Source organism: Hordeum vulgare, chromosome 3H, assembly GCF_904849725.1.
Source record: "Hordeum vulgare subsp. vulgare chromosome 3H, MorexV3_pseudomolecules_assembly, whole genome shotgun sequence".
Lineage (NCBI taxonomy): Eukaryota > Viridiplantae > Streptophyta > Magnoliopsida > Poales > Poaceae > Hordeum > Hordeum vulgare.
In genome coordinates, this window is record NC_058520.1 from 162,125,286 (window position 1) to 162,138,373 (window position 13,088).

Genomic DNA, 13,088 nt, shown 5'->3' on the forward strand with positions numbered 1-13,088 from the left:
TCAGTGAGAGGAAGCCCCCAAGTGACCTATGATTAAGGGAAAGACCGTCATAGGATTGTAGAAGCGTATACGCTATTACCACAAAACGACTTGAGAACAAACTGTCCTCAAGTAAGCCGGCCTAATCCACAGAATCATATAAGGCGCCTATGTTTGAATCGCGCGCTTGTAGAGACTTCGATTCTCTTTGGCTTATCGATACCCAGTTTTGTAATAAGTGCATCGTGGCGACTTGAGCTCTTTGGTATAGATAGCGTCCATGCTTGGGTGACTTGTTGAAGAGTAAAATAAAGATCCATACTTTCAATAAGATGAATTAGCAGGAAAACCCCCAAGCTTGGAGGCATCAACTTTTATTGCTTCATAAGAAATGAAAAACTTACAAAAGGCAGAGCTAATAGCTCAAGTGCAATAAGGCCGCAAGTGGGCTATGTTCGAGGGGCGAGTTGACTCAGCCTCCGTGGTTGGCCGATCAGGCCGTAGATCCACTAGATAGTAGGACCCGTTGCGAAGGCTTTTGGTGACGACGAACAGTCCTTCCCATGGTGGTGATAACTTATGCATGCCGTTACGATCTTGTATCAATCGAAGCACTAAGTCGCCCTCCTGAAAGGTTTGGCTCTTGACCCGGCGGCTGTGATAACGCCGTAAGTCCTGCTGATAAATGGCCGATCGGGCTGCAGCCAAATCGCGTGCTTCCTCCGAAGCGTCCAAAGAATCTGGACGCGCCAACTCGTTGTACTGTTCCAGGTAAGCAGCAACTCTGGGCGAGTCTTGCCTAATGTCAGTGGGAAGAACGGCTTCTGCTCCATATACCAAAAAAAGGGAGTGAAACCCGTAGAACGGTTTGGGGTGGTCCGGATGCTCCACGACACTGAAGGCAACTCCTCAACCCAACACCCCGGGGTGCGTTCCAGGGGAACCATGAGTCGGGGTTTGATTCCTTGCAACACTTCCTGATTCACCCTCTCTGCCTACCCTATAGATTACGGATGAGCTACTGTAGAAACATCAAGCTGGATGTGCTCACGACGCCAAAACTCCTGCATCGCTCCTTGAGACAGATTAGTGCCATTGTGAGTAATAATGTTGTGTGGGTATCCGAACCGGAAGATCAATTTTTTCAAGAATTTGACCGTTGTCTCCGCATCGCAAGTTCCAACAGGTTCTGCTTCAACCCACTTGGTAAACTTATCAACCGCCACCAGCAGATGAGTTTTTTTGTTGGACGACATCTTAAAGGGGCCAACCATGTCTAACCCCCATACCACGAAAGGCCAAGTGATATGTATCATCCTTAGTTCTTGAGCCGGCACATGGGCCTGTCGTCCATAACGCTGGCATCCGTCACATCGACGAACTATCTCCTCTGCATCTGCATGGGCCGTCAACCAGAACAAACCATGACGGAACGCCTTTGAAACCAAGGAACGTGACCCGGCGTGATGCCCACAATCTCCGGAATGAATGTCGTTTAGAATTACGCATCCTTCTTCAGAGGAAACACATCTTTGGAAAACCCCGGAAGTGCTTCGTTTATATAATTCGCCATTGATGATCACCATGGATTTGCTTCGCCGAACGATTTGGCGAGCCAATACTTCATCCGAAGGAAACTCACCTCGGGTGAGATATGCCAGATACAGAAGAACCCAATCCGGCGTAAGATGGAGTGCCACCACGAACTGAGACTCAGGGTCTGGTATTGCCAACTCCTCCTCCGAGGGTAACCATACGAAAGGATTATGCAGAGTATCCAGAAAGACATTGGGGGGAACCGGCTTACGCTGCGAACCGAGACGTGAAAGGGCATCAGCTACTTCGTTAAGGCGCCGGTCGACATGATCGATCTGATAACCATGGAAGTGACCCGCCACATGAGACACAGCCCTCCTGTAAGCCACCATCAGGGGGTCCCGAGAATCCCAAGTACCTGAAACTTTCTGAGCCACCAAATCAGAATCGCCAAAACATCTGACCCGCGTAAGATTCATCTCCTTGGCGAGTCGCAAGCCATGAAGTAAAGCTTCATACTCCGCAGCGTTGTTGGTACATGGAAACATGAGTCGAAGGACGTAGCAGAATTTGTCTCCTTGAAGCGATATCAGCACCACACCAGCCCCCGAGCCTTCCAACTGTCTAGACCCATCAAAATAAATAGTCCAGTATGTAAGGTCAGGCCTGTCTTCCGGGATCTGTAACTCGGTCCAATCGTTGACAAAATCAACCAAGGCCTCAGACTTGATAGCCGTGCGAGGGGTGTATCGCACGTGGTGCGGCCCGAGTCCGATTGCCCACTTGGCGATTCGCCTTGTCGCTTCCCGATTCTGCATGATGTCCCCGAGGGGAGCGGAGCTAACCACCGTGATGGGATGCTCTTGGAAGTAATGTTTGAGCTTTCGGCTTGCCATAAAGACCCCATAAACTAACTTCTGCCAGTGTGTGTATCGCTGCTTGGAGAGAGTTAGCACCTCGCTAATGAAATATACCAGGCGTTGCACTGGATATTCCTTCCCTACTTCCTTCCTTTCGACGACCACTGCCACACTCACCGCTCTGGAGTTTGCCGCAATATACAGAAGCATAGGCTCTTTCTCAGTCGGGGCGGCCAAAACCGGCGGGTTGACCAGCTGCTGTTTTAAGGCTTCGAAAGCTTCACTGGCTTCGTGTGTCCAAACAAAATGGTCAGATTTCTTAAGCAATTGATAAAGGGGAATAGCCTTTTCTCCTAGACGGCCTATGAAGCAAATTAAGGCCGCAATACGACCCGCCATCCGTTGAACTTGATTGATATTCGCTGGTTTCCCAAGGGAAGTAACCGCCTCGATTTTGTCCGGGTTAGCTTTAATGCCGCTCTCAGATAGCCGGAAACCCAACAATTTTCCCGCAGGAACGCCAAAGACACACTTGGTGGGATTAACCTTCATCTGGTATACCCGCAGATTATCAAAAGTTTCCCTTAGGTATCCTAGTAATGTTTCCTTCCTGTGAGTCTTAACCACAATGTCGTCAATGTAAGCATGAACGTTGCGTCCGATTTGGCCACGGAGGCAATTTTGGATGCAGCGCTGGTAAGTCGCCCCTGCACTCTTGAGCCCAAATGGCATGGACACATAGAAAAAAGGCCCGAAGGGGGTTATAAAAGTTGTTTTCTCCTGATCTTCCACAGCCATCTTGATTTGGTGATACCCGGAATAAGCGTCCAGGAAACACAAACGCTCGCATCCCGCTACTGAGTCGATAGTTTGATCGATACGAGGAAGGGCGAAAGGATCCTTTGGACAAGCTCTGTTAAGATCTGTGTAATCAATGCACATGCGGAAGGTACCGTTCTTCTTGAGCACCAGAACCGGGTTAGTCAACCGTTTGGGGTGGAAGACCTCAACGATGAATCCGGTGGCCAAGAGACGGGCAACTTCTTCCCCGATTGCCTTGCGTCCTTCCTCATTGAACCTGCGAAGATATTGCTGAATCGGTTTTGCTTTTGGGTCAACATTAAGATGGTGCTTAGCGAATTCTCTCGGCACACCAGGCATGTCAGAAGGTTTCCATGCGAAGATGTCCCGATTCTCACGGATGAATTCGATGAGCGCGCTTTCCTATTTGGGATCTAGACCCGCCCCGATAGTGAACTCCTTGGTTGAGTCGCCAGGGACGAAATCCACTGTCTTAGTGTCGTTAGTTGGTTTGAACTTGAGGGGCGGCTCAGCATCTGTCGTTGACTTCTTTAAAAGTGACATGTCAGCCGTATCAACATTTGCCTACTGATATTTAAGCTCTTCCGCAGCACAGGCGACTTCTGCGTAAGCTGCATCCCCTTCTTCATACTCTCTTGCAATCCTCCTATCACCATCAACCATGATGGGTCCTTTAGGACCAGGCATCATGAGTTTAAGGTAAACATAGCAGGGGCGAGCCATGAACCGGGCGTAAGCCGGCCGTCCAAACAGCGCATGCTAGGGGCTTTTTAGCTTGACCACCTCAAATATAAGCGACTCACTCCTGTAGTTAGACGTTGTTACAAACGCAACTGTGAGCCTAACTCAACCTATGGGGTATGCCGATCTACCTTGGACAATCCCATGGAATACTATGGTTGAGGGCATCAAATCTTTCTCCAATAGGTTCATCCTTCGAAAGGTGTCGAAGTATAATATGTTGATGTTGCTACAACCATCCATCAGTACCTTCGACAAGTTATATCCTCCAACTTGAGGAGCCACGACCAACGCTAAGTCGCCGGGATTGTCAACTCTTGGCGGGTGATCCTCCCTACTCCATGATATAGTTTGCTCGAACCAGTGGAGATATCTAGGGAGTGCCGGTTCAGATACACTGTACGCTCGGTGACTCACCTTTTTATCACGCCTGCAGGCATTGGTGGTGAAAACGTGGTACTGCCCATTGCTTAACTGCTTCGGGTTGTTGCGGAAGCCGCCATTGTCATCCTGCCCCTGCGGAGCCCCCTATGGGGGTGGTTGTTGAAAGACTCCCGGCAGGTTATACCGCCGTTGGTGATGCACCGGATACTGGCCACTGCTTGGCTGCGAGCCGCCCTGAGCCCCGGGTTCGGGGAAGCCTCCGAAGGGGTTCTGGCGTTGATTAGGTGCGCCAAACTGTTCCTGCCGTTGGTCCGGGTCGCCGCCTTGTCCTTTTTTGATCGCCTCCGCTCGAAACTCCCGCATCACGTAACAGTCCTCCCAAGAATGAGTCGCAGGTCCGTCTGCCATGGCGTGGTGCGGGCAGGGGCCCTTGAGTAACTCATTATAGTTGCCCGGCTTTTTGCCACTATAACCCCTATTTCTCTTCGGGCGCTGGTTGCCATTGTTGGCGTTGGTGTTGGCGACTAAGTCCGAAGACTCTTCCTGCTGCCTTCTTTTGCCATTCGCTCCATGATTATGGCGGGCGCGTCCATGGAACCGGGTATGATTTTTGGATGACTCCCCTTTCCTTGGCGAGTTGGCTTTACCACCATCTTCTCCTAGATCTTTCGTGTCGTCCGCCTCAACGTACCTAGTGAGGGTGTCCATTAGCTCCCCCATGTCTTGGACCTTTTGCTTGAGTCGTCCCAACTTCTGCACCAAGGGCTCATAGTGGCAGTTCTGCTCCAGGATCAGCACAGCCTGAGCCGCCGTGATACCATCCGACGAATGAATGATTTCCGCGACCCGCCGCGTCTAGTGGTGGGTCGACTCATCCGGGCGTTGAACGCAGTGCTGTAAATCGACTATTGTCATCGGGCGCTTGCAGGTCCCTCAGAAGTTTTTGACAAAACGCTCTTCCAATTCAGCCCAAGTCTGGATGGAGTTGAGGGGTAAGTTCTTTAACCAAGTACGCGTCGTCCCTTCGGGCATCATTGTGAAGTATCTGGCGCACACTGCTTCGCTTACATCGAGCATGTCCATGGCGATTTCGTAACTCTCGACCGATGACGCCGGCTCAAGGTCCGGGGTGTAGTTAGGCACCTTTCTTGGTCCTTTAAAATCCTTGGGCATTTGCTCGTTGCGAAGGGCGAGGGCCAAGCATGGCACCCCCACTTGTATGTCGTTTCCAATAAGAGGTACCGGGGCGACTTGGGTGTCCGGGTGATCCCGACTTGGCGGGTCTCGGAGTGCGTCAGGCGAGTTGACCTGGGGAAAGGGTCGCGGTCCACTGGTTATGGCGGGCTGGTCCTCTGGTCGACTCCTGGTGCGGCTTGCCTGGGGAGTGGAGTGCAGCCGATCTAGGTTGTGTGAGAACTGGGCGTTTTGAACCACCGCTGTCTTCAACATCTCGATGGCATTCCTTTCTTCTATCTCAGCTGGGGTGTTGCCATGAATCGGAAGGGATTCTAAATGGCGAGTTGCGGCAAGGACGTTGTCCACCGGGTTGGAAAAGTGACCTCGAGGTGTCTGGAATCGGGGAATGTGATCCACAGCTGGCTGAAACGGCGGGTTTGGTGGCCGGCCCGGCCCTCCTCCCGGAGTGTCTCCTGCCCCGGGGGTTCGTGGAGTGTCGAACAGGCGGGTCGGGTTGAGATCAGGGGGTAAACGACCCTGATGCCTCCGCTGATGGACGGCGTCAGATGCGCGCTGATGCCTTTCGAGCCGCCAGTTTTCGGTATTCAAGCGAGCTGCCTCAGCGGTAATTTGAGCCTGCCGGGTCTCAATCCTGGCGGCTTCCACCTCAGCGTTTCGTTGAGCCTTTGCCACCCCATCTCATAGTTTCCTTAGCTCCGTGTTTATCGCGTCCTGGTTTTCTGACGTTATAGGGGTCGCCATGAGCCTTGTTATCTCCGCCGCTAACTCCACCAAGATCGCGGCCGGGCTTCTGGACGTTTCGCCAGTCCCATCGTTGCCTGCCGGGTTTGGTGAGGGCTGAGTTGCCCCTGCCATCTAAACGGCGATCTGACGGCGGGTCCAGTCGAGAACCTCGGGGTCCATGGCTAGTGACAAGCCCCCAAAGAAGCCCCCATGTAGAGACTGAATTGAATCTGAATCGCCCATGGACGATTCGTCATTAGTGTTCACCGGTGTGGTCTCCTGGGTCACCGATCGTTCTAGTTCCTCAGATCCCTGCGTGAACCCAACAAAGAACGGCCGGGTTAGGTTTGGCGTTGCAACAGGGCGGACGTACCTGGCCGGCTCGACGATGTCGGAGAAGATGTCCGGCTCAGGCATAGCCGATCCAACCATGCCAACAAAGATGTTGACCTTGCCGAAGGGGATTCTGTAGTTGGATTCGATTGAATTGGCCTCAGGCCCCAAAAGCAAGTTATTGATGTAGTACTTCCCGCGGCGGCTTCGAGTCATGAGCCCCGCTGCGTAGCTTTCGGACCCTGGTAGGGCTCCCTTTGAGAACTCAGCTCCACTATGCGCAGGCCCCACGGTGGGCGCCAACTGTCGTGGTTTTGTCATGGCAGATGTCGTCGTGAAAGGACTTAGTGTTGGAGCCATCACACCTTGGTGGCGACTCAAAGGGGTTATGCGGGAGCAAGACAGAGACGTACCGAGGTTCGGCCCCTTGTGAGGAGGTAAAGGCCTACGTCCTGCTTTGTGTTTGTATTGATGGTGTTTCGATTACAAGGGGGGCGTAACTCGCCTGACCTAGCACTCGATGATTTCTAACCTGCCCTCTCCTTCCCTGGGACTCGCCTTTATATACAGGTCGAGCCATTAGGGTTTACAAGAGTCCTTTCCTTTACATAAATCATGATTCTTCCTATCTCTAAGTCGCCCTCTTTCCAAGGCTTAGAGATCTCCCAACAATGGACTTCTCCTGAAGGTCCTGAACCATCATCCGACCCCCGCCCTCGCTGGGCCAAGGCCGGAACCACTTAGAGATGAGTCGCCAGCTTGGGTGGCCCAGCCCAATTAATGCGGGTTACCCAACAGATAATATCCCCAACAGTCCTCAAGCCGCCCCACTCGTCTCGGACAAGCACCGCAGGGCGCCACCCTATTCGTGGATCACACGGGCTCCTTCCTCGTTGTTGGGAACAGGACTTCCTGGCCTCAACTCCGATTTCTTCATATTCATATGGCTCTCAGGGAGGTGAAGAGTGAGATACAGAGGAAGAGTGCGGAGGAGGTGGAGTGAGATGTAGAGGTGGAAGCAGTGGGGAAGAAAAAGGAGATGTAGGAGTGGGGAGGCGTTCCGACGGCTGATTTCCTGACCGAACGAGTACGTGGATGACGTGGCTGTTAGAACTAATCATGTCGTGTTTGTCCGAGTAGTACTCGTATAAGGTGTCCAAGTAGTACTTCAAGTAGTAGCCGGTAGGTTAGCTCATATCACACCTTACTGTTATATATAGTCATGTAAAACTTCCTCTAGTCACCCACTATCGAGGAGATAACCACGTGGTAGTCCTAAAGCAAGGACTTCCCCATTCCCCTTTGAAAAACATACACACGACAACCGCTTCTTCGTGAAGGGTCGGTTTCTCGTAACCGACTACATGGTCGAGACGGCTCGGGCAAGGCCCCTCTCCATCCGGCTCGACTGCATCCCTCTAGCCGGCGGGTCAGCTCCAGTCACATCATCCTGACAAACCGCATCAGGGGAATCATAATCAAAGTCATGGCTAAAGCGGTTCAGGTACCGCTAACGTAACCGCGGGTGGAGGGTGTCTTCCACTGACCGTCGCCGACTGCGACTGGCCAAGGCGGCACAGTGGCGAGCATGCCCACGTCCACTCCATTACCTTCCCCAACGTGGCAACAGTGTAGCCAACCGTATCGCTGACCGTAGCCGGCTACGCTAGAGGACACCACATAGTGCGGCGCACAGTGCTGCGTAACAAGCACGCACCAATGGTGATGCTTGGCCGGCGGGCCTCAGCTCCTGACGGGTCCTAGCAGCCGGCGGGCCCCTACATGCGACAAGACTTCTCCAGCCGGTGGGCCCCCTGGCCGGCTTGAGAGACTGCCAGTCGGGTCCCACCCGGGACCCTTCTATTGCAACAAAAGACCTTCCAACGGCGCCAGAAATAGGTGTGTCGACGGCACCAGGAATCCTTCTGCTACGGCTACACCTTAAGGGACTTCCTAGGCAAATATGCAAAGGATTTCTCACGTGGCCTTGGAGCCTTGCGTTGGTGTTCCCTCGAAGAGGAAAGGGTGATGTAGCACAACAATGGTAAGTATTACCCTCAGTTTGAGAACCAAGGTATCGATCCAGTGAAGGAGTATCACAAGAGCCTGCACAAACACAAAAAGCTTGCTCCCAACGCTATGAAGGAGTTGTCAATCCCTTATAGATTGTTTGCCAAGTGAGAACTGAAAGCAACAAAGTAACAAAGCAAAGTAAAAGCAAACGTGGAAACGATAGATGTGAATAGACCTGGGGGCCGTAGTGTTTACTAGTGGCATCTCTCATGAAAGCAAGTAGATGATGGGTGAACAAATTACTGTCGAGCAATTGATAGAACCGCGCAAAGTCGTGACGTCATCTATGGCAATGATTATACCTATAGGCATCACGTCCAAAACAAGTAGGCCGATACTTTCTGCATCTACTACTATTAGTCCACACGTCGACCGCTATCCAGCATGCATCTAGTGTATTAAGTCCAAAAGAACAGAGTAACGCCTTAAGCAAGATGACATGATGTAGATGAGCAATCTCATATCAACAACAGAGCCCACCTTGTTACCCTTGATGGCAACTACTTAATGTGTGCCTTGCTGCCCCTACTATCACTAGGAAAGGTCACCACATGGTAAGAACCCAAAACCAAGCACTTCTCCCATTGCAAGAATCATAGATCTAGTTGGCCAAACAAAACCCAAGACTCGGAGAGACATACAAGGATATCAAATCATGCATATAAGAAATCAGCAAAGACTCAAATATATATCATAGATAATCTGATCACAAATCCACAATTCATCGGATCTCGACAAACACACCGCCAAAGAAGATTACATCAGATAGATCTCCATGAAGATCATGGAGAACTTTGTATTGAAGATCCAAGAGAGAGAAGAAGCCATCTAGCTACTAACTACGGACCCGTAGGTCTGAAGTGAACTACTCACGAGTCATTGGAGGGCGATGATGATGATGAAGAAGCCCTCCAACTCCAAAGTCCCCTCGGGCAGGGCACCGGGAAGGGTCTCCACATGATATCTCACGGAAACGGAAGCTTGCGGCGGCGGAACAGTATTTTCGTGAATCCCTTGATTTGTTTTCTGTTTTTTAGGAATATATAGGCGCAAGATCTAGGTCAGGGGGCGCGAGGGAGGCCACAAGCCTGCCCACCGCCGCCTCCCCTGGTGGCGGAGTGGGGGATTGTGGGCTCCCTATAGCCCTCCTGGCTTGGCCCACAGGCCCCCTGATCTTCTTCCGTTCAGGAAAAAAACATTTCGGGGATTTTATTCTGTTTGGATTCCGTTACAAAATCAGATCTGAAAAGAGCGAAAAACATAGAAAAAACAGGAACAGGCACTTGACACTGAATTAATAAGTTAGTCCCAAAAAGATATAAAAGGTACATAAAACATCCAAAGATGACAAGATAACAGCATGAAACCATCAAAAATTATAGATATGTTTGAGACGTATCAGACCCTTTCTACCAATTGTAAGCGAGGGGTTGACATATATAACCCCTTGGTACCACCCCATGCAAAGGGGTCGGCCGAACACACACTCACACCACATAGGAGAGACAAAGAGAGCTCCTAGCTCCTTCTTCCTCCTCCATCATATAGCTCAAGGAGCACATGGTAGCTCCATCCGGTTTATCAACCAACACAAGCACAACTAGGGGTGTTACCTCCAACGGAGGGCCCAGAACCTAGGTACATCGTGTGTCTCGCACCGCTTGTCCCCAATCCCGTTTTCTGAGCCTGCCATTGTTCTTACGGCCGCAACCACGTTCGATTAGCCACCACACAACATCTGTCATGAGAAAACGACGAAAGTTGGTGCCAACCGTGGGGCCGTCCGCGGCGCCGGCTTGAGTCACGCTCCGGGCGGGACCCCTCACCAACTCTGTCCGACGCATCGTGTCCAGACTGATTAGCACGCCCGTGGAGCTATCCCTCATGGAAGCTGATATGTCTCCAACGTATCAATAATTTTTGATTGTTCCATGCTAATATATTATCATTCTAGGATACTTTTTGGGCATTTATATACCAATTCATAATATTTTTAAGCAATAACCTATTGACCCATTGCCTAGTGCCAGTTCCTATTTTCACCGTGTTTTTTATTTGCACGTTTACCCTACCAAACGAAGTCCAAATGCCACGAAACTTGAATATGATTTTTTCTAGACTATATGAAGATCTGCAAGCATTGGAAGTAGACGAGAGGCCGCACGAGGGAGGCACAAGCCGACAGGGTGCAACCTAGGGCTTGGTCGCGGCCTGATGGTTTGTGGCCCCCTGATGACCCAGAAGTATAGGGGATCTATCATAGTCCTTTCAATAAGTAAGAGTGTCGAACCCAACGAGGGGCAGAAGGATCTGACAAGTGGTTTTCAGCAAGGTAATATCTGCAAGCACTGAAATTATCGATAACAAGTAGTTGTGTGGTGAGATGATTCGTAGCAAGCAACAAGTAACAAAAGTAACAACGGTGTAGCAAAGTGGCCCAATCCCTTTTGTAGCAAGGGACAAGCCTGGACAAAGTCTTATAGGAGGAAAAACGCTCCCGAGGACACATGGGAAATTCTGTCAAGCTAGTTTTCATCATGTTCATATGATTCGCGTTCATTACTTTGATAGTTTGATATGTGGGTGGACTGGCGCTTGGGTACTGCCCTTACTTGGACAAGCATCCCACTTATGATTAACCCCTCTCGCAAGCATCCGCAACTACGAAAGAGGAATTAAGACAAAGTCTAACCATAGCATTAAACTAGTGGATCCAAATCAGCCCCTTACGAAGCAACGCATAAACTAGGGTTTAAGCTTCTGTCACTCTAGCAACCCATCATCTACTTACTACTTCCCAATGCCTTCCTCTAGGCCCAAATAATGGTGAAGTGTTATGTAGTCGACGTTCACATAACACCACTAGAGAAAAAACAACATACAACACATCAAAATATCGAACGAATACCAAATTCACATGACTACTTATAGCATGACTTATCTCATGTCTTTAGGAACAAAAGTAACTACTCACAATGAATAATCATATTCATGACCAGAAAGGTAATGAGTAGAATCAAAGATCTGAACATAAACTCTTCCACCAAGTAATCCAACTAGCATCAACTACAAAGAGTAATTAACACAGTAGCAACCTTACAAGTACCAATCGGTGTCGCGAGACGGAGATTGGTTACAAGAGATGAACTAGGGTTTGGAGATGAGATGGTGATGATGAAGATGTTGATGGTGATGAGTCCCCTCCGATGAGAGGAGTGTTGGTGATGACGATGGCGACGATTTCCCCCTCCGGGAGGGAAGTTTCCCCGGCAGGATCGTCCTGCCGGAGCTCTAGATTGGTTCTGCTCAACTTCCGCCTCGTGGTGGTGGCAAATCCTCCAAAAAGCCTCCTCTTGATTTTTTCCAGACTTAAACCCTTCTTGTAGTAAAAGGAGGGAGCCAAAGGGCCAGCTGGGAGACCACAAGCCCCCTAGGCGCGACCAGGGGGGTGGCCATGCCTAGCAGGCTTGTTGCCCCCTGCTGGCGCCCCTCCGGCACTTCTTTGGCCCAGTATTTTTTATAAATCCCAAGAAAAATCCACGTTGATTTTCACGACTTTTGGAGTTGCGTAGAATAGGCATCTCAAACTTGCTCCTTTTTCAGCAAGAATTCCAGCTGCCGGCATTCTCCTTCTTCATGTAAACCTTGCAAAATAAGAGAGAAAAGGCATAAGTATTGTACCGTGAAGTGAAATAACAGCCCAAAAAGCGATAAATATCAACGTGAAAGCATGATGCAAAATGGACGTATCAACTCCCCCAAGCTTAGACCTCGCTTGTCCTCAAGCGAAAGCCTAGATCAATAAATATGCCCACATGTTTAGGGAGAGAGGTGTCGACAAAACAAGATACGAACATGCAGGCATCATGATCATGATCAGAACAACAATATCATCATATTAACTCTTGTGCTAAAGTGACAATTCCTTCACAAAGTAAAGTATGGATCAAGAACCTTACCGAGAATTAACAACCGATAGCCTTTAGTCATTGAGGCAATTGCAATTTATCACAACATCAGAAAGAGTCAAATAAGAGCTTGTAAAGCAAATCCAGATACTCAATCATCCTTTCGTTCTCTACAATTGCTACAACTCACATGGTCCTCATGAGATCAAAGTTTCACCTGGACACACAGAAAGATAGGGGCTTATAGTTTCGCCTCCCAACCATTTACCTCAAGGGTAATGTAAACAATAATAATTCATGAATACTTACTTCCATGTTGACATATGAATATAGATCTTTCCCTAGCATATGACGTTAGCCAAGATAAAGGCGGAACAAGGAATTGGTGAAGATCACCATGACTCTTTTAAGGGCAAAAAGTAAAGGTACAAGATAGGCCCTTCGCAGAGGGAAGTAGAGGTTGTCATGCGCTTTTGATGTTTGGATGTTTGTCCTCTTAGTGTGGAGGAACGTCACTTTATATTGCCTCATG

The 13,088-nt window shown here is 49.8% G+C and overlaps 1 pseudogene; it reads right to left on the reverse strand.

The window, feature by feature from the left end:
• Positions 1 to 7,935: 7,935 nt before the first annotated feature.
• On the reverse strand, positions 7,936 to 12,286 carry LOC123441595 (annotated as a pseudogene).
• Positions 12,287 to 13,088: the final 802 nt, after the last annotated feature.